Genomic DNA, 22,129 nt, shown 5'->3' with positions numbered 1-22,129 from the left:
AGAATTATCCAATATTCCCAGTCTTCATGAAGAGTTTTGGAACATCAACTGTTCTCTTCATCCTACTGAAGAAGGCTTGCCAAGGAGGAGCTTGAGAAGATTCGGTACGTCACCGAAGACTTGAAAATGTCTTCAGGTGGAGAGCATTGTTCCTGATTGCATTACGGTCAGGTACAGAGGTGCCAGCACTCAGCACAAGGGAAAACTCCAGAGGGTTGTTAACTCGACCTGTGACATCACGGGCACCAGTCTTCACTCCATTGAGGACATCTATAAGAGGAAAAGAAAGCATCCTCTATCTTCAAAGACCCCCACCACCCAGCCGTGCTACCAGTGGGAAGGAGGCACAGGACAGTTTTAGGCTGGACAGTCAGACGCCACCTCGAGCCTGATGTTAAGTGGCAGAAAAAGCACTTACCCATTAAATGGGATGTGCATGACCATGTTTCCTCCCACATGCACGCACGATGAGGGGGAGGTGTGATGGTGGTGCCCCCCCACCAAGAGATTCTGACGCTGTCCCGCCTGTGTCACCAGCACATATCAAGAGTCAGTAGCATCTAGCTTGACGCACGCACACTAGAGGATCTCCACGCAATAAAAGTAGCGCTTTGTCTGCTGCATCGGAGGACATTAACATTCGTTCCACAGGTGGTACACTACCGGCCTACTGCAGGGGGCAACAACTATACCTGCAGGAGTGTACCGCCAGCCTATTGCAGGGGGCAACCTCTGTACCTGCAGGAACGTAAGGGGATAGGACAACACCTGGCCGGCTGTTTATCAGTCGGCCTGAATTGATCAAGCCCCACCTGTTCAGGTGTCATTCACCCTCCGGGATATAAGCCTGTCCTGGCCTCCCGAGTTACTGCAGCTACAGCTAGCCTGGCTTTGTGGAAGTCTTTGTGGATTAAAGCCTGTTGTTCAGACTTTACCTTGTGTGTGTCTGATTCTGGCTAACAGCGCACCACAATTTAATCCACAAAATTTTCCCACGGCTGCCATGGAAAAATTCCTGAGCACAGGGAACCTCAAAGTCGACCCACACCACCCGGAAGCCCAGACATGCTTCGAGATCTGGCGGCACATTGTCGAAGCAATCATCAAGGCTGGTCCTACTCCGGTCAAAGCTGGGTCCCCGCGCCTTCCAGGCAACCAAAGGCTGCTCCACGTACAAGAGCGCAATGGACACTTTCGAGAACTTGTACAAGCCCCCCATGAATGCAGTCTGTGCAAGGTACCTCCTCAACACCCGAGCCCAGCAACCCGGGGAGACAGCTGAGTCTTACCTGGGACCCCTGCAAGAGTTGGCCTGACCATGTCTGGCTGAACCCGGGGTAGGTGTAGAGGAGGTCGAGAGGCTGATCCGGGACACATTCATCCGAGGGCTACACTCGAGGGCCATCCGGCAAAAGCTGCCGGAAGATAATATCTATGCCCTGACCAAGACAGTGGAAGTGGTCTGAACCCTGGAAGCTGCAGCCCTGCACATCGAAGCCTTCGATTCCAGGTTTCCCCAAGCTCCCTCGTGGCCCTCTCACACTGCAGCTGCAGCCCCAGACCAAGCTGGGGAGGAGAACGTTGCTGCGGCAGGCATCCCGTGCCCCTGTAAGTACTGTGGGTCCTGGTGTGGGTCAGACTGACGATCGCGACAAAATTGCCCAGCTAGGAACCAGTATTGTTCCCGATGCAGCAAGAAAGGCCACTTCACCAAAGTGTGTCTCTCAAAACCGGCCAGCAGCTCAGCGGCCACCTGTGACCTCCCCACCACCCCCGCAGACCCCTCCACATGCGCGTGCTGGGCGGCGCCATTGTCCCTGCTACAACTTCCGCCTTCCAAGACTCCGACAGTGCAGCATCTGGCTCCGCCAGCGACGATCGCAGCGTGTTGCCCAACCACCTAGACCAGCCCCCGCCCTTGCCAGCATTGCCCGACGAGAACTACAGCAACGTCACTTCTGGCTCACGGTGTGACGTCACATCCGGCTGACGTAATGACATCACTGCCACTTGCCTCGAAGACGTCACTTCCCCCAGCACAACGAATACGGCTGGGGAAGGAGGCCAGCCACGCAGCAGGCCCCCACGTGCTGCCACCATCTTGGGCCAGGCAACGGCCGACACGGAGGGGCCCTAATGATCATGAGAACGACATAGTCAACACAGGCGATGACCTAGCCGCCCTACCGACGCTCCACAGGCCTCCGGATGCCATCGGCTGCCGCACGCCATACCCCACAACCGACGTCAACGTGGATAACACAGGCGATGACCTGGCCGCCCTACCGACGCTCCCCACACCTCCGGATGCCATCAGCTGCCGCACGCCATACCCCACGACTGACGTCAACGTGGTCAACACAGGTGATGACCAGGCCGCCCAACCAACACTCCACACACCTCCAGATGCCATCGGCTGCCGTACGCCATACCCCACGATCGACGTCAACGTGGTCAACACAGGAGTCACGTGATGGAGTAGTGGCCGGACGGTGAACTCCAGCCCTCTCCAGAAAAGTCGGGAAAAACAAGAGAAAATACAAAGGCACAGAAATACAAGTTAAAGAAAAGTGAGTATAAAGGTGGAAAGAAGATGGAGACAAAAGGAGAAAAATCAAAATCAACGGAAAGAAGAGAGGAAGAGAAGAAAACGGAGGAAAAAGGTGAAGGCCTTACCTGTCCGAAGAGGCCCGCTGTGGAGAGAAGACCCCACTACCTCAGGTCGGTAGAAAGAGAACTACAACAATGGCTCACAGAGCCGAGTAAAAGTGCGCAACCGCGCATGAAAAAAAACACATCGACGGGAGGGGGGACCAGCTGGGGAGTCGATCTCCACAGCCGGCAACGACAGCTGCAGAACACCTGCAGCAAGAAGAGACCACAGAAGACAATGGAAACAAGAAAGAAGAGGAGGAAAGGGCAGCAAAGAAACAACAGATGGTCAACCTAGAGGAAGAAGAAGAGGAAGAATACAGTGAAATAGATAAAGGGAAAGGCAAGGTAAAGGATATACTTGCTCTTGTTAGAGGATACATGGAGTCATTTAAAGAATGGCAAACACAGGAATTCAATGATTTAAGAAGAAGAATAAACAACACAGAAGAGAAAATAAATAAAATGGATATGACCTTAACAGAAATGGGGAAAAAAATGGACAAGATGGAAGAACGGGCAATAGCAGCAGAAATGGAGGTAGAAGACTTAAAAAAGAAATTGGAGGAATCTAATAAAAAAACTAAAGAGACACAAGAATTACTAGCCCAAAAAATAGATATAATGGAAAATTATAACAGAAGAAATAACATAAAGATAGTGGGCCTTAAGGAAGATGTAGAAGGCAAGAATATGAGGGAGTTTATAAAAGAATGGATCCCTAAGGCCCTAGGATGTCCAGAACTACAGCAAGAAATGGAAATAGAAAGGGCACATAGAGCATTGGCCCCTAAACCACAACCACAACAAAAACCAAGATCTATTGTAGTAAAATTCCTAAGATATACTACAAGAGAAAAGGTACTGGAGAAGACAATGGAAAAAGTAAGAGAGGGCAACAAACCACTGGAGTATAAAGGGCAAAAAATCTTCATTTATCCAGATATAAGCTTTGAACTCCTAAAGAAGAGAAAAGAGTTCAATGCAGCAAAAGCGATTTTATGGAAGAAAGGATATAAATTTACACTGAAGCATCCTGCGGTATTGAAAATATTTATTCCAGGACAACAAAACAGACTATTCTCGGATCCAGAAGAAGCACGAAAATTTGCAGAACAATTACAAAAATAGACTGAGGGATGAAGACGGGTAATGAGAGCAAAAATCATCACGATTGATATGTATGTGGGTAAAGACAAAAATAGACTGAGGGATGAAGACGGGTAAGGAGGGTAAAAATGACCACGATTGATATGTATGCGGGTAAAGAGGTATAAGAGTGAATAGAGACAATGGGCATATGTGAAAGTATCTGTAATTAGAGGAAAACATAGAGAGTATAGACAAGAATTAATAAGGGAAGGTAATGGAATAGAGAGAATAAAGAGGGAATTAAAAGAGTGACCTTTGTGACATATAAAAAGCGAAATCTTTTCTGGGGGGGGCTGGGTGGGGGAAAAGAGCGGTCACTGCAAAATCAGTTGACGCTTGCGAGGGGATTCGCAAATCCAAATGGAGAGGGGAGATGTGGTTGTCCGACAAGGGATAAAGGGCAACTCAGGAGGGGAAGGGGAGATTGGGGATAAAGAAGATAGAAATAGGAGAATAAGGAAAATGTTGGATGTTGTAGGAATGTTGTCTGGTAAAGAGTTGAAAATAAGAAAACAGAAATGGAAAAGGAGGAAAGGTAATGATGGAAAAACAGAAAGAGAAGATAAACAAAATATAAAATGGCTACGCTGAACTATATGACTCTAAATATTAATGGAATACATAACCAAATTAAAAGGAAGAAACTACTAAATTTACTGAAAAAGGAAAAAATAGATATAGCATTTGTCCAAGAAACACACTGAACTGAATTGGAGCACAAGAAATTAAAGAGAGATTGGGTAGGACATGTAACAGCAGCATCGTATAATTCAAAAGCAAGAGGAGTGGCTATATTAATTAGCAAAAATGTGCCATTTAAAATAGAAGAGGAAATAATAGATCCAGCAGGGAGATATGTTATGATAAAATGTCAGATATATTCAGAGCTTTGGAATCTACTTAATATATATTCACCTAACGAAGAAGATCAAAAGTTTATGCAAGATATCTTTTGGAAGGTAGCTAATACGCAAGGGAACATACTAATAGGAGGGGATTTCAATCTGAATTTGGATCCAAATATGGATAAAACGGGGAAAAAAATTAACAGGAAGAACAAAGTAACCAAATTTATAATTAAATCAATGCAAGAAATGAAACTTGTGGACATATGGAGGAAACAAAACCCAAAAGAAAAGGAATACTCATACTACTCGACTAGACATAAAACATACTCAAGGATAGACCTATTCCTGTTATCAGCCCACATTCAAGGGAGAGTTAGGAAAACGGAATATAAAGCTAGACTATTATCGGACCACTCACCCCTGTTATTGGCAATAGAGCTAGAGGACATCCCTCCAAGAATGTATAGATGGAGATTAAACCCCATGCTACTTAAAAGACAGGATTTTAGAGAATTTATTGAAAAACAATTAAAAATGTACTTTGAAGTAAATACGGAATCAGTGGAAGATAAGTTTATACTATGGGACGCAATGAAAGCATTCATTAGAGGGCAAATAATAAGTTATGCAACCAAGATGAAGAAGGACTATAATCAGGAAACAGAGCAGTTGGAAAGGGAAATAATAAACATAGAAAAAAAATTAGCAATAAAGGAAGATACAACCAAAAGAAGAGAATTGGCGGATAAAAAAATAAAATATGAAACATTACAAACATATAAGGTGGAGAAGAATATAATGAAGACAAAACAGAAATATTATGAACTAGGGGAAAAAACACACAAAATCCTAGCATGGCAGCTTAAGACAGAGCAAACTAAGAAAATGGTATTGGCAACAAGGAAAAAAGACAAACAAATTACATATAATCCAAAAGAAATTAAGGAAAACTTCAGAGAATTCTATGAACAATTATACCGAACCGAAAACGAAGGGAAAGAAGGGAAAATAGATGAATTTTTGACTAAAATTGAACTACCAAAACTACAAATAGAGGAACAAAATAAATTAACAGAACCATTTGGAACAGTAGAAATACAAGAGATAATAAAAAATTTACCAAATAATAAGACACCAGGAGAGGATGGACTCCCAATAGAATTCACAAAACATTTAAAGACCTAATAATACCGCCCCTCCTGGATGTAATCAACCAGATTGATGAGACACAAAACTTACCAGATTCATGTAAAACAGCAATAATTACAGTGATACTAAAACAAGGGAAAGATCCACTCTCACCAGCGTCATACAGACCAATATCTCTGCTAAACACAGATTATAAGATAATAGCTAAACTATTAGCGAACAGATTAGCAGAACAGGTACCGAAAATGGTAAATTTAGACCAAACTGGATTTATCAAAAAAAGACGCACAACAGACAATATTTGTAAATTTATTAACTTAATTCATGCAGTAGAAGGAAATAAAGCACCGGCAGTAGCAGTTGCTTTAGACGCAGAGAAGGCCTTCGACAGAGTAGAATGGAATTACTTGTTCAAAGTATTGCAAAAATTCAGTTTACCGGAGAAGTATATTAATTGGATTAAAGCATTATATAAGGGACCGTTAGCGAAAGTGACAGTAAATGGACATGTATCAAAGCAATTTAACTTAAGCAGGTCAACGCGGCAGGGATGCCCACTTTCACCATTATTGTTTGCGCTAGCTATAGAACCACTAGCAGAATCGATAAGAAGAGATAATAATATAAAAGGAATAAAAATAAAAGACAGGGAATATAAAATCAGTCTGTTTGCGGATGATGTGATAGTGTACTTAACAGAACCAGAACTATCAATAAAAGAACTATATAAGAAATTGAAGGAATATGGAGAAGTGTCGGGATACAAGATAAACGTAAATAAAAGTGAAGCAATGCCTATGAATAACGCGGATTTCTCAAAATTTAAGGAGGAATCCCCATTCAGATGGCAAACGCAGGCAATAAGATACCTAGGTGTGCAAATAAACAAAAATCTAGGCCAATTATATAAACTCAATTACAATCCACTAATGAAAAAATTACAGGACGATTTAGAGCATTGGAAAGAGCTACCACTAACACTGATAGGAAGGATAAACTGTATTAAAATGAACATTTTTCCAAGGATACTATACTTATTTCAGACATTGCCAATACAACTGACAGAAAAATTCTTCAAAGAGTTAAAGAAAATAATAAGGAGATTTTTATGGAGAGGGGGGAAACCGAGGATAGCACTAGATAAATTAACAGAATGGTATAAACAAGGAGGCTTACAATTGCCAAACTTCAAAAATTATTATAGAGCCGCACAATTAAGGTACCTATCAGATTTTTATCAAACAAGGGAAAAACCAGACTGGACGAGACTAGAATTAGATAAAATAGGGGAAAAGATACCTGAACACATATTATATAAATGGGACGAAAAATTGGTACAACATAGAACTTCTCCAGTATTACACCATCTCCTCAATATATGGAAGAAGATTCATGTAGAAAGAAATAAAATAAATTACCAAATACCAAAACTAATATTGACGCAAAATAAGCTACTCCCTTTTACAATAGACAACCTTGCCTTTAGAAAATGGGAAAAAAAAGGGATTAAAAGAATAGAAAATTGTTTTTCAGGAAGTAGATTCTTATCCTTTGAACAAATGAGAGATAAGTACAATATAACTGGAGATACAGCGCTGGCATATTACCAACTGAGATCCTACCTGAAAGATAAATTAGGAAGCAACTTGAGTTTACCAGAGGGAAGTAACCTTGAATATGTGATTACAGATACAATGTTAATCAAAAGATTTATAAAAAATATGTATATTAAACTGCAAGAAAAGGAAAATGAGGAAACAAATGGTAAAACTAAACAAAAATGTGAACAAGATTTAAATATAAAGATAAAAAAGGAAACATGGGAGAAGTTATGCTCTGGAACGATGAGAAATACAATAAATACGAGGCTGCGTATGATACAATGTAATTGGTTACACAGACTATACATTACACCGCAAAAGTTAAATAAATGGGACCCAACAGTATCTGATAGATGTTTTCGATGTAAAAAAGAAAGGGGAACAACAATTCATGCAATCTGGACATGTGAGAGAGTAGAAAAATTTTGGGATGATCTCAATCAGATATTAAATAAAATAACAGAAAACAATATACCAAAGAATCCAGAGATCTTTCTCCTAAGTAACATAAAAAATAAAGAATTTGGAATTGACTTGGAAGATGCACAAAAAAGATTTGTCAAGATAGCCCTAGCCGTAGCAAAAAAATGTATTATGTCAACCTGGAAATTGGAAGATAATTTGAAAATACAACAATGGTATATAGAAATGAATAAATGTATTCCATTAGAAAAAATAACATATAGTTTAAGAAATAATATTGAAATATTCGAACAAGTATGGGAGCCTTACATTAAATACAATAGCGAAAACCTACCGGGAACAAACATTACCTAAGTTGATGGAAGGAGAAGAAAAGAAAAGAATGGACTCAGTAGAATTTCTGGTGTATTTTTGTTGAATGACAACATTGTCTAACTGAATTAATGCAACCTCGATTGTATACCTAAAATGGATGAGAGGGGGGGGGGTGGGGGGGAGGCTTGGGAGGAGGGAGGGGGGAGGGAGAAAAAGTCACTGTAAATGTGTGGAAAAGAAAAAGTGTATATCATGGCTATTGTGATTTATGGTGTGAAAAATAAAAAATTTTAAAAAAAAGAAAAGCACAATTCAATTGCAGATTCGAAAACCAGAGTTTAAGTAGAAATGATGGCTCACAGAAGTATCTGTTAAACTTCTTACCTCAACAATGTTTTCAGGATTTGTAAATTTATTGTCTCTGATTAAAGTTTCTCCTTTATTGTCACATTAAAAAAAAAAAAAAACGTGGTCAACACAGGCGATGACCAGGCCACCCTACCAACGCTCACACCCCTCCTGATGCCATCGGCTGCCGCACGCCATACCCCACGACCAACGTCAACTGCCGCACGCCATACCCCACGACCAACGTCAACGTGGTTAACACAGGTGATGACCAGGCCGCCCTACCGACGCTCCCCACGCCTCCGGTTGCCATCGGCTGCCGCACGCTATACACCACGACCGACGTCAACGTGGTTAACACAGGCGATGACCAGGCCGCCCTACCAACGCTCCACAGGCCTCCGGTTGCCATCGGCTGCCGCACGCCATACGCCACGACCGACGTCAACGTGGTTAACACAGGCGATGACCAGGCCGCCCTACCGACGCTCCCCACGCCTCCGGATGCCATCGGCTGCCGCACGCCATACCCATAACCGACGTCAACGTGTTAACACAGGCGATGACCAGGCCGCCCTACCGACGCTCCCCACGCCTCCGGATGCCATCGGCTGCCGCACGCCATACCCCACAACCGATGTCAACGTGGTTAACACAGGCGATGACCTGGCCGCCCTACTAACGCTCCACATGCCTCCGGATGCCATCGGCTGCCGCACGCCATACCCCACGACCGAAGTCAACGTGGTTAACACAGGCGATGACCAGGCTGCCCTACCGACGCTCCACATGCCTCCGGATGCCATCGGCTGCCGCATGCCATAACCCACGACCGACTTCAACGTGGTTAACACAGGCGATGACCAGGCAGCCCTACTGATGCTCCACAGGCCTCCGGATGCCATTGGCTGCCGCACGCCATACCCCACAACCGACGTCAACGTGGTTAACACAGGCGATGACCAGGCCGTCCTACCGACGCTCCCCACACCTCCGGATGCCATCGGCAGCCGCACGCCATACCCCACGACCGACGTCAACGTGGTTAACACAGGCGATGACCAGGCCGCCCTACCGACGCTCCACAGGGCTCCGGATGCCATCGGCTGCTGCACGCCATACCCCACAACCGACGTCAACGTGGTTAACACACGCGATGACCTGGCCGCCCTGCCAACGCTCAACATGCCTCCGGATGCCATCGGCTGCCGCACGCCATACCCCACGACCGAAGTCAACGTGGTTAACACAGGCGATGACCAGGCCGCCCTACCAACGCTCCACATGCCTCCGGATGCCATCGGCTGCTGTACGCCATACCCCACGACCGAAGTCAACGTGGTTAACACAGGCGATGACCTGGCCGCCCTACCGACGCTCCCCAAGCTTCCGGATGCCATAAATCATCAAGCACTACCGGAGAGCGACGACTCCGACCCCGAGACAGTCCTGGATGCCACCACATTGACCAGGGACATCCCTCACGACCTCGGGCACTCCATGATGGATGTGCAAGTCAACGGGCAAGTCACAAAGTGCTTCTTCGACAATGGCAGCACCAAGAGCTTCATTCAACTAAGCGTGGCCCACACCCTGAGATTAAAAGTCCACCCCACCACCTGCTCGATCACCCTCACTGCCAAGGATAAGACTGTTGGTACCCTCAGGAGCTGCTCGGCTGATATAACTGTGGGAGGGGAGATATACACAGAGTTCAGGCTACTGGTCATGCCCAATCTCTGAGCCCCAGTCCTCCTGGGCCTAGATTTCCAGTGCCACCTGCAGAGTGTCACCCTTGCCTTTGGGGGCCCCAACCTCCATTCACATTACACATCACACCAACCTACCAGCCCCGGCCAACCTGTGGCCTCTCCACACTATGCATCACCCCACTGGCGCTCTTTCCACATCTTACGCTAGGCTGCAAGCCGATTGCCACCAGAAGTAGGAGCTATTGTGCCGCAGACAGAGACTTCATCAAGGTGGAGGTGCGGCGACTCCTGGCGGAAGGTGTCAGAGAGCCCAGTAACATCCCTTGGAGAGCCCAAGTCCTGGTGGTCAAAGGGAGAAGTAAGCCAAGGATGGTCATGAATTACAGGCAGACCATTAACCAGTATACCCAACTGGACACCTACCCCCTGCTGAGGATCACCGACTCGGTCAACGATACAGCCCGCTACCGGGTTTTCTCCACGAATGACCTGAAGTCAGCATATCACCAAATCCCCATTCACCCAAAGAACAAGCCCTACACTGCCTTCGAGGCAGAAAATCGCCTGTACCAGTTCCGCCGAGTTCCCTTTGGGGTCACGAATAGGGTCTCTGTATTCCAGTGGGAGATGGATCACATGGTAGACCAACACAAGCTAAAGGCGGCGTTCCCGTATCTGGATTACATCACTATCTGCGGCCGTGTCCAGCAGGACCATGATGCTAACCTGTAAAAATTCCTCCAGACGGCCAGGGAGCTGAACCTCACTTACAACAAGGAAAAGTGTGTGTTTAGCACCACCTACCTCGCCATGCTGGGGTACATCGTAGCCCATGGGGTTGTCAGCCCAGATCCAGAAAGGATGGGCCCATTAATGGAGTTACCCCTCCCCCCAACGCTAAAGGCCCTCCCCAGGTGTCTTGGCCTATTCTCCTATTACTCGCAGTGGGTCCCTCGCTTCTCGAACAAGGTCCGCCCATTGGCCCAAGCTACAACTTTTCCCCTCCCACCTGAAGCGCAGGCAGCCTTCATCCGCATCAGGCAGGACATTGCGGACGCCACAATGCAATCCATGGGTGAGGACACCCCCTTCCAGGTGGAGAATGATGCCACCGAGATAGCCCTCGCCGCTACCCTCAACCAAGGGGGGGTGGGGGTGGCATCCCGTCGCTTTCTTCTCTAGGACCCTCCATGGCTCCAAGATAGGGCATTCCTCCATTGAAAAGGAGGCCCAGGTGATTGTGAAAGCAGTCTGCCACTGGCAACACTACCTGGCCGGCAGGAGATTCACCCTCCTCACGGACCAGCGGGCCGTGGCGTTCACGTTTAACACTACCCACAAGAGCAAAATCAAGAACGACAAGATCCTGCACGGGAGCGTCGAGCTGGCAACCTACAGCTACGACATCCAGTACCGCCCCGGGAAGTTTAACGGCTCCTCCGATGCCTTCTCTCGGACCTGCGCATCTATGCACGATGACAGGCTGCAGGCATTGCATGAGTCCCTCTCCCATCCGGGTGTCACCAAGTTGTACCACTTCATTAAGTCCCGGAACCTGCCGTATACCATCAGGGACATGACCGAGGCCTGTCGGGTCTGCGCAAAGTGTAAACCCCGTTTCTTCCGCCCGCCCCAGGCCCATGTTGTAAAGGCCACTTGGCCCTTCAAGCGTCTCAGCATGGACTTCAAAGGGACCCTGCCTTCCACTAACCGAAACGTCTTCTTCCTGATGGTAGTGGACGAGTACTCATGCTTCCCTTTCGCTATCCCATGCCCAGACACTTCCATGGCCACCGTCATCAAGGCCCTGGGGCAGATCTTCACCATGTTTGGCTACCCCGCTTTCATCCACAGTGACTGGGGGTCTAGTTTCATGAGTGACAAGTTGCGCCAGTACCTGACAGCGAGAGGCATCGCGACCAGTCGCACGACGAGTTATAACCCGAGAGGCAATGGGCAAGTGGAACACGAAAACGGGATGGTCTGGAAAGCAGTCCTTCTGGCTCTCAAGTTGAAGTGGTGGGCTGTTGAGTACTGGCAGGACGCCCTGCCCAAGGCACTCTATGCCATTCGGTCACTGCTGTGTACGGCTACCAACGAGACCCCTCATGAATGTCTGTTCTCATTCCCCAGGAAGTGGTCGACTGGAACGTCCCTCCCAGTATGGCTCATGTCCCCGGGACTGGTGCTCCTATGTAAGCATGTACGAACACACAAGGCCGAAGCCCTGGTCGAGCAGGTCTTCCTCCTACATGCAAACCACAACTACGCCTACGTTTGGTTCGACAGTGGCAGGGAGGACACCATCTCAACCAGGGACCTGGCACCAGCAGGAGCAGTCACCACCCCACGGCATCATTCAGCCCAGGATGATGCCAACTGGCAGCTATGGGGCGCGCAGGACCTCCTTGACCACCACAGGCCCGCTTCAACTCTGGGAGACAAACCTGCCCCCCCCCACCTATCCAATTCGACTCATACGTCGACCGTCCCCTCGGACACCCCTCTGCGCAGCACCACACCAGTCACACAGACCCCTGCCACCAGCCCCCCAACTTCCCCTCTGACCAGTGACCAAGAGCCAGTCCTACGATGGTCACAGAGACCCTGATCGTCTCAATCTGTAAATATAGTATGTTGTATAGTGGGTACGATTCCTTGTTACTGTCCCCCCAGGACAATTTTAAAGGGGGTAAAAGTGGTGGTACACCACCGGCCTACAGCAGGGGTCAACATCTGTACCTGCAGGAGTGTACCACCGGCCTACTAGAGGGGGCAACCTCTGTACCTGCAGGAGTGTAAAGGGACAGGACAACACCTGGCCGGCTGTCAATCAGTCGGCCTGAATGGATCAAGCCTCACCCGGTCGGGTGTCAATTACCCTCCGGGATATAAGCCTGCACCTTCCTCCCAAAGCCAGCCTGGCTCTGTGGAAGTCTTTGTGGATTAAAGCCAATTGTACAGTCTTTACCTTGTGTGTGTCTGATTCTGGCTAACAGCGCACCACAGTAACACAACCCTCCCCTGTCCCCCCACCAGCTGAGCAAGTTTACAAGTGTTGGACTGTGCCCCACCCCCACCTTGGTTTACCCTAATGCCCCCTCTAAGACTTGTTCTGGCGCCAACCCTACCCTACATATTTGGTAAATTTGAAATGGCCACCTAAAAGCAGTCTCTATCCTCAAAGACCCCCCCACCACCTTCTTCCCTCTGCTACTATCGGGGAAAAAGGTACAGGAGCCTAAAGACAAGCACTCAGCGGCACAAGGACAGCTTCTTCCCCACCGCCATCAGATTCCTGAATGATCGATGAACCAAAGGCCACAGCCTCACTTTGACTTTTTCCTTTTGTCGGGTGGTTCACACAAGTGTTTGCACTGTGACCTGCTGTAAGATGACAAATTTCGTGGCTCATCCATGATTCTGATTCTGAGAAGAATTGGAACATGTGACCACCAAATAAGGATGGGAATAAATAAGGGTAGTGGGTAGTGAAATGAGGGTAGTGGGAGAAGTAAACAAAGACGAGGAGAGGAACAGCTTTTGATAGGATAAACTAACATATCAATTACTCAGTTAACTAACCAATTAAACTAACAGAGGAGTGGTTATTAACACAAGGAGGACACCCGCTCTTGCAAGGTTGAATAAAAAGGTTATATCACTTCACCTATTGACTCTGCAAAATTATTTAACCAGTGAGCTGTGTTTCTCACAGTCACAAAGAGGATTTATGTCAGAATAGAAATGAGACGATTTAACTTTAGACATATGGGCTCGATGACCCACTTTAAGTTACAAAAGGAGACTGTCAATCAAATTAAGAGTCCCATAAACTGCATAACCTACAATCCTTAGCGACAGACGCGAAGTGTGATTTAATTATTGTGTTCATATGTTTCGACCCATCCCCTATTTTCTTTGCTCAGCATCTATGAAACTAATGTGAAAATTTCTAATGGATTTAAAAATTAAACTGCGCTTTAAACATATTAAAACTACAATTTACCATGAGGCGATGCTGAAACAGGCGTGTCTGACGCAATGGGCAGGATCTTCAAGTTCTGCGCAGGCGCACGACCGTGAGTCGGCTGTCGTCGAGAGGGGGCGGACTGCGTTGTGCGCAGGCGCACGGCCATCGGCCTGATGGCGGTCGTGGGGGGGGGGCTTTTGTTTGTGCGCACGCGCGGCGGCGGCGGCCGGGAGAGCCTGCGCACAACGTCGGCATCGGCTGTCGGACGCAGCGGTGGCGGAGCGGGATTAAGACCCGGTCGGATCCCTCTCCCCTACCTAGTCCCGCGAGCAGCTTCGACCGGGCTTCCGAGTGGCCTGTCCGGCTGCCTCCAGTGCTCATGCTCACAGATGATAAATTTCCGACCAACTCGGGACAAAGTTTGGTAAAAAAAATATTCGTGTCAGGCGCCTTCAGAATGTCGGCGGGGCCGGGGACGATCCTTCAGGGTCTGGGGACGATCTTTCAGGGTTTGGGGTGATTCTTCACGGGCCGGGGTGATCCTTCACGGGGCGGTGGGATGATCCTTTATAGGCAGGAAATGATCCTTCATGGGGGTGGGAGGATGATCCTTCGTAGGCTGGTGGGTGAGATTCTTCACGGTCTTGGGGGTGTGTGAGCCATCACAAGCCGGTGGGGTGATCCTTCGCGGGCTGGCGGGACAGGGGGGATTCTGACCTTCCCTTGACTGGACAGGAGGGGATTCCGAGCCCCATTCACAGGACGGGAGGGGAGCCGATACCCCCCCCCCCACCTCCTTCATGGGATGGGAAGAGGGGCCAAACCCCCTTCACGGGATGGGTGCTGTAGAGGAGGTAGATGCTGAACTTGCTGTTCTTCTGCGAGATGGTCATTAAGGCTCGTGAGTGAGTGTTTTTGTGCTGAACAAGTTTGCCTTTGCACATTGATGTGTTTCCATGTGTGAGGGTGATGGTGGTTGCATGCATGCCTCATACTTAACGACTGTAACAGTGGACGTGTTTGGGTCTCACGCTGAAGGAGTATGAGAATGGATGTGCAAAATGCTCCCACTCTCAGCATGACACCCAAACACATCCATTGTTACACTCGCTCAGCGTGCAACCCAGCAGCTGCCTGCCACAGAGACCATTTATCAATGGCTCCCTTGTCCACTCCCTTCCCTCTCTGCTTGTCCCCTCGGAACCTACCCCTGTGACTGCAGGAGGTGCTCCACTTGCGCCTATGCCCTCTCCCTCACTGCCATTCGGGGCCCCAATCAGGGGTCATCTACTGCATCCTCTTCTACATCAGGAGATCGCTTTGTGGAGCACCTCCGCTCCGATCTCTCAGTGGCCATCCATCTCAGTACCCCGCACCATTCCCATGCTGATGAGTCATCAATTGTCTCATACACTGCCAGATTGAGATCGCACACAAATTGGTAGAACAACACCTCATATTTTATCTGGGCTCCATCCAACCAAGAAGGTATTTATGGTTTTTATACTGCAGGCATGTAGCGGCCCAATTAAGGAATTTTGCTGCTACACAGGCGGTTTAAAAAAGGAATGTGCGGGAATTTTGAGTCAATTCCTGCACCACAATTTGTCCTGCAGGACCCCTCCAACTTTTTGGAGGAAGCCTGCAGTGTAAATCATACTGGAAAAATTTGTTGATGGTCATCCACTTGACTGTATGTCCAACCCCCAGGACTGTTGCACTCAGGTACATGCAGTCTAAAAAGGTGTGATCGACCACATGGGCAGTAATTATGTTAATATTGTTCCACAGTTTTCCTGACATTGCAGTCTAAAAACCATAATTAACGTTGATTTCTCTGGTTTCCATTAGCCCTCCTCCCCTTTCCCTTTTCTCCTTTCCTCGAGCTCTGCATTCACACCCCTCCTGAGCAATTCTCACCTTTCTTTTTCTGGTTCCTATCCATGTCCAATTGTGGCCTTTTGACTGTTGGCCTGTTCTCCTCCCCCTGCTCCTTATTCCCTCCTCCCCCAGCCTTTGTATTCAGCTCAAACCTGAAAGAAGGGCTCAGGCCCGCATCCTCGGTCATACATCTTTCCCTCCTTTGGAAGCTGCATGACCTGCTGAGTTCCTCCAGCAGTTTTTTTTTAACCACTCAGGTGGATGTGTTTGGTCTCATGCTGGTGTTTGTGTGTGCGCCTCATTCTTACTAGCAACTGCGCGGTCGAGTTTTTTTTGTCATGTTGAACTTGTCTCAGGGTGTGTTTGGGACTCGCACGAAACGAGCATGGTTCTGGGCGTGACTGACTGGCAGTGACTTGGCGGAACACTGGGTGTGTAGATGTGTTCTTACCTTCCTTTCTTTCTTGTTAAAATATTTTATTGAGTTACATAGACAAAACCCATTATACATGATCTTCTAATTAATAACATAATTCAAATTTGTATCACCTGAAAATTGTAAATCAGAAGTATAACCATAATTATTTACTTAACATCCCATTCCTAGTTATTACAGGGCATGGGCCTAATTATTACAGGGCATGGGCCTAATTATTACAGGGCATGGGCCTAATTATTACAGGGCATGGGCCTAATTATTACAGGGCATGGACCTAATTATTACAGGGCATGGACCTAATTATTACAGGGCATGGACCTAATTATTACAGGGCATGGACCTAATTATAACAGGGCATGGACCTAATTATAACAGGGCATGGACCTAATTATAACAGGGCATGGACCTAATTATAACAGGGGATGGACCTAATTATTACAGGGGATGGACCTAATTATTACAGGGGATGGACCTAATTATTACAGGGGATGGACCTAATTATTACGGGGGATGGACCTAATTATTATGGGGGATGGACCTAATTATTACGGGGGATGGACCTAATTATTACGGGGGATGGACCTAATTATTATGGGGGATGGACCTAATTATTACGGGGGATGGACCTAATTATTACGGGGGATGGACCTAATTATTACGGGGGATGGACCTAATTATTACGGGGGATGGACCTAATTATTACGGGGGATGGACCTAATTATTACGGGGGATGGACCTAATTATTACAGGGCATGGACCTAATTATTACAGGGCATGGATCTAATTTGATCTTAAGAATCACTAATAAAGTTTGGAAAATATTTTTCACCTTCCACCACAAACCTGGGTTTGCAGGCATGAGAGGGGGAGCGCATGTGTGACCACTTGTGCGAGGATGTGTTAAGAGTTGGGGGAGTGTTTTCACGTTTTCGTCTGGGTGTCTCCATGTTTATGACAGAATTGGAACGGTTGTCATCTTCAGAAAACTGGTGTAATGTAATTTTTATTGTGTGTCTTAATCGGCCAATTGTGCCATGAGAATAAAATAAACTCAGTGGCTTCAGACCATGATCCATATTCCTAACTTCAAGGAGGTGACTCCTGGCTGACAGGAGTCTGTGATTGTCTGCTAGCTAGTCATTGAAGCAAGGTATTAATCATTACTGCCTCTGTGTTTCTACCTGGCTCCCAGGGAATGGTTTGAGGCTGGTGGTCACTTTCAAACACAAGAAATTAAGGCATCCCCTCAGCATGGTGGTTAGCACATTGCCTTTGCAGCGACAGCGATCAGTTCCGCGGTTCGAATCCTGCGCTGTCTGTAAGGAGTTTGTATATTCTCCCCATGTCTGCGTCGGTTTCCTGTGCGTGCTGTGATTTCCTCTTACCATTCAAAAGCGTACCAGAGGATATGGGTTAATCGGGTGTCATTGGGCGGCATAGGCTCATGGGCCGAAAGAACTTGTTACCGTGCTGTTATGCCTAAAAAAAATATATTTTAGTGAACTTAGTCAATCTGTTTTAAATTTTTATTTCAATTTAAATTTTTAAAATTTAGATATACAGCATGGTAACAGGCCTACCCAATTTACACCCCATTAACCTATGTTTTTGAAGGGTGGGAGGAAATTGGAGTCCCTGAAGAAAGCCCATGCAGACACAGAAAGAACATACAAACTCCTTACAGGCAGTGCAGGATTTGAACCCAAATCAGGTCCCAATCGCTGGCGCTGTAAAGGCATTGCACTAACTGCTACCCCAACCGTGCTGCCCTATGTTCTTGAATCTCTTTGGGTTTTCGATGAGAACATGTAACAGCAGAGTACAGGTACTTTTGGCCTCGATGTTGTACCGACCTATATAGTCCTACCAAAAAAAAGAACCCTTCCTACCTTGTAACCCTCTGTTTTTCTTTCATCCATGTACCAGTCTAGAGTTTCTTAAATGCCCCTAATGTTTCACACTCCACCATCATCCCTGGCATGGCATTCCAGGTACCCTCTCTGTTTAAAAAAAAACAATACCCCTGATGTCTCTCCTAAACTTTCCTCCCTTCACTTTGTAGAGATGTCCCCTGGTGTTTGCCATTCCTGCCCTGGGAAAAAGGCACTGGCTTATCCACCTTATCTGTGCCAATCAGAATCCTGTACACCTCTATTAAGTCTCCTCTCATTCTTCTTTGTTCCCAAGAGAAAAGTCCTCATGAGGCTTATTTTCCAATCCAGGCAACATCCTGGTAAATCACCCTCTCCAGAGCTTCCACGTCCTTCCTGTAATGAGGTGACTCCTAAGTGGGGTCTCACCAGAAATTTGTAGAGTTGCAACATGACCTCTCAACTCTTGAACTCAATCGCCCTATTAATGAAGCCCAGAATCCCATTGGTCTTCTTAACTACCCTATCAACCTGCACAGCAAGCACGCTTTTTACACATGGTTATTTTGTCCTGAGTCCCATCTCCTGTGTGCTAGAAGGCTTTTTTGTGACTCTTGGCCAGGTTGTTCTATGGTCCTTGGTAGTCTTGGTCATAGAAAGATGCAGAGTTGTGTGCAAATCCACGGGAAATTTCAAGTTTGGGATGACTTATGCTCATAAAGGGATAGGATGCACTTGGATCTTGCTGCAGCTAGCTCCCCTCTGGTTGGTTGGTCAAGAAGGATACCTTGATGAAGGCCTCATGCCTGAAACATTGATTATGGATGTTTATCCCATAAAGTGCACTGTTTGATCTGCTGAGTTTCCCCAGCTTTGTGTTTTTACCTACCTGAAGGATATCATGTGGTCCAGCTTACTGCACCAGGAATCCACAACATTGAATCTTGTATCTTAATAAAAGGGAAAAAGGAAGGGCAGCCTGGTGAGTGTAGTGGTTAGCACATCACTATTAGAGTGCCAGCGACTCAGGTTTGAATCCAGGACTGTCTGTAAGAAGATTGTACGCTCTCCCCGTGTCTGCGTGGGTTTCCCAAAACGTTGGTTATGTGTCTTGATCTTTGCTCCATAAATTACATTGATTGCTTGCTGAGTTTCTCCAGCATTGTGCTTTTACTTCCTCCGGGTACTCCAGTTTCCTCCCACCCTTCCAAAACATACATTGTTTATAGGCTCATTGGTGTTCTTGAGGGGCACGAGGCTCATGGGCCGGAAGGGCCTGTTACTGTACTGTTTAAATTTTTTGAATCACTACAGTATTTACTACGATAGTTCAAGTTCTTTGTTTTTAAAATATCTTTATTAAGTTTAATTTAATAAAACACATATTGATCCAATACATAGATTGAAAGATAAAAAGAAAAAAGACAATTTGTACTTATCCAGTATAATTAAAGTAATACATATGAAAGTTGTGTGTTCTTCTCTCAATCAAACCCCTTTTACAAAATATCTCAAAAGGAAAAAGAAAGGAAAAAAATAAGAAAAGAACCCCCCCCCCCATTAATCAAACCTCTCCTTCTAAATAAAGTTTCTTGTGTTTCTGAAATATATAGGAAATGAAGAAAACAGCGCTGTTCGGGTGCATCCAAACACCCTAATTTGATAAATTATGGCAACACTCCATGAACAGGCTCCACATCTTCTAAAAGTTCAGTTTTAGATCTTAAATGCTTTAGCTATTTTTTTCTAAACTTGGGAAAGCCTGTAACCATTGAATATGAGTAGGTAATTTCTTTATTGTCATATGATTGATATAACCCAACAAAATGGTGTATCTGTACATTTATAACCTAACAAAACAGCATATCTCCATACCCTAGTACACACACACACACTGCGCCCTACACACAAACGACATAGCGATCCAAAATAAATGTATATAAAAATAAATTATGTGTTTCTAGGTTTGTTCAACAATCTCACAGCCTGTGGGAAGAAGCTGTTTCCCAGCCTTGCAGTCCTTTTTTTTAATTCTCCTGTACCTCTTCCTTGAAGGTAGGGCCTCAAAGATACTGCAGGTTGGATGGTAAGGTCCTCGATGATTCGGTGAGTCCTCCTTAAGTGCTGCTTGCTGTAGATATGGTCAAAAGGGAGGGAAGGAGACCGCAGCGATCTCAGCAGTTTTAATCACCTTCACTGTCAGTGACCAATCTGACAACTGCAGTTTCCTCAAAGGAAAAGGAAGGGAACTTGAACTTGGAAATGATTTTTTTTTATGTCCAGTTACTTTTATATATATTTTTCCACCAACAAAAAAAAACTAGAGCAACCATTTCCACTGGTTGTCCACAAAAGTACAAGGTGTTGTTCGAAATGTCCTCAAGGGAGCAATATTTTAAGCCAGTTATTGCTCAATGTGACAACAATGACATTTGTTCTTCCCTAGTCTTGTTTTTAACTGCTTGTTAGTGAAGGTTATTGGCCTCCCAACACTAACTTACTAATAGGTTGTGACCTGCTAATGTAGAGTAACTGTGTGTGGTCATGTGGAAACATAGAAATGCTGGAGGAACTCGGCAGATCTTGCAACGTCCACAAGAGGTAAAAATATAAAAACCCGACAATTTTAAGTCCGAACCCTTCTTCGAGTTAAAAACGGACAGGGGCCTGAATAAAAAGGCTGGGGAGGGAAGAAGAGATCAGAGAACAGCAGTGAGGAAAGGTGGGAATTGATAGGGGGAGGGTGGGGGTTTGGCTCTGCGAATGCAGGCCTGGGGGAAAGGAGCCAGAGGGAAAGGGGAAGTGGGAAAGAGAGCTAAAGGAAAGCAGACGTAGGGATAAATGGAAGGGTGGGAGGGTGAACTAACATAATCCGGAGAAGTCAGTGTTAATGCCATCCCATCGGAGGGTTCCCCAGATGGAATAGGAGGTGTTGTTCTTCCAGTTTGCGGACACTCCCAGACAATTAGCGCTTGAGACCATGGACAGACATGGTGGCAAGGGAATGAGAATTGAAATGGGTGGCCACTGAGAAATCTATGCTACTGCAGCGGACAGAGCCGAGGTACTCAAAGAAGTTATCCCCTAGAGACTCCGTCCAATGTGTCGGGGGGGGGGGCATTTGCAGGCATTGCCACCCCCCCAAGCAAGGTGCTGTGCCCCCGTATGTTCATGGCCATCACTCGCCATCAGATCCACCCATCCCTACCCGGGTCACTAGTGTGAGTCAAGCATCACTAGCATCTAGCTTCAAACACGCTAGTGAGTCTCCACACAATAAAAACAGCGCCTTCATCCGCTATGTTGGAGGGATGAAAGAACTTAACGTTCAGTAGGTAGGTACCACCACCAACACCCACCCCACCGCTGTTGAGCTAGTTCACGAGTGTTGGACTGTGCCCACCCCTCCACCATTACCCTATTTCCACCCCCGCCCCCAACATTCGTTCTGGCGCCAACTCAACTCTGTTGTAGAGGAAGCCACAACTGGAGTGCAGGATACATTGACCCTGCAAATTCACAAGTGGAATGTTGTTTCGGTTGGAAGGACTATTTGGGGCTCCCTTATGTGGGTGAGGGAGGAGGTGTGGGTGCAAGTAGAGCATCTCCTGCGGTCACAGGGGAAGGGGCAGTTAAACATGTTCAGTAATTGTTCCCATTGAGCATTTAATATTGAATGGTACATGAGCTGAACTGTTTTTTTTTCTCCTCACTGTCTCCACTGTCTGATTTGCCCAACTCAATCTTTGGTTCCTCGTGTTTTCT

The 22,129-nt window shown here is 46.5% G+C and overlaps 1 protein-coding gene across 1 annotated transcript in view; it reads left to right on the top strand.

Moving 5' to 3' along the window:
- Nucleotides 1-14,296: 14,296 nt before the first annotated feature.
- LOC138740838 (integral membrane protein GPR137-like) overlaps nt 14,297-22,129 on the top strand; it is a 51,243-nt gene continuing 43,410 nt past the window's right edge. Inside the window, exon 1 of the mRNA XM_069894034.1 lies at nt 14,297-14,597. The gene's annotated coding sequence lies outside the window, so the exon portion shown is untranslated. The remainder of the gene's footprint in view (nt 14,598-22,129) is intronic.

The sequence above is a fragment of the Narcine bancroftii genome, chromosome 8 (assembly GCF_036971445.1).
Source record: "Narcine bancroftii isolate sNarBan1 chromosome 8, sNarBan1.hap1, whole genome shotgun sequence".
Classification (NCBI taxonomy): domain Eukaryota; kingdom Metazoa; phylum Chordata; class Chondrichthyes; order Torpediniformes; family Narcinidae; genus Narcine; species Narcine bancroftii.
Note: the sequence above shows the minus strand (reverse complement) of the source record. Positions and strands in the feature narration are given on the sequence as shown.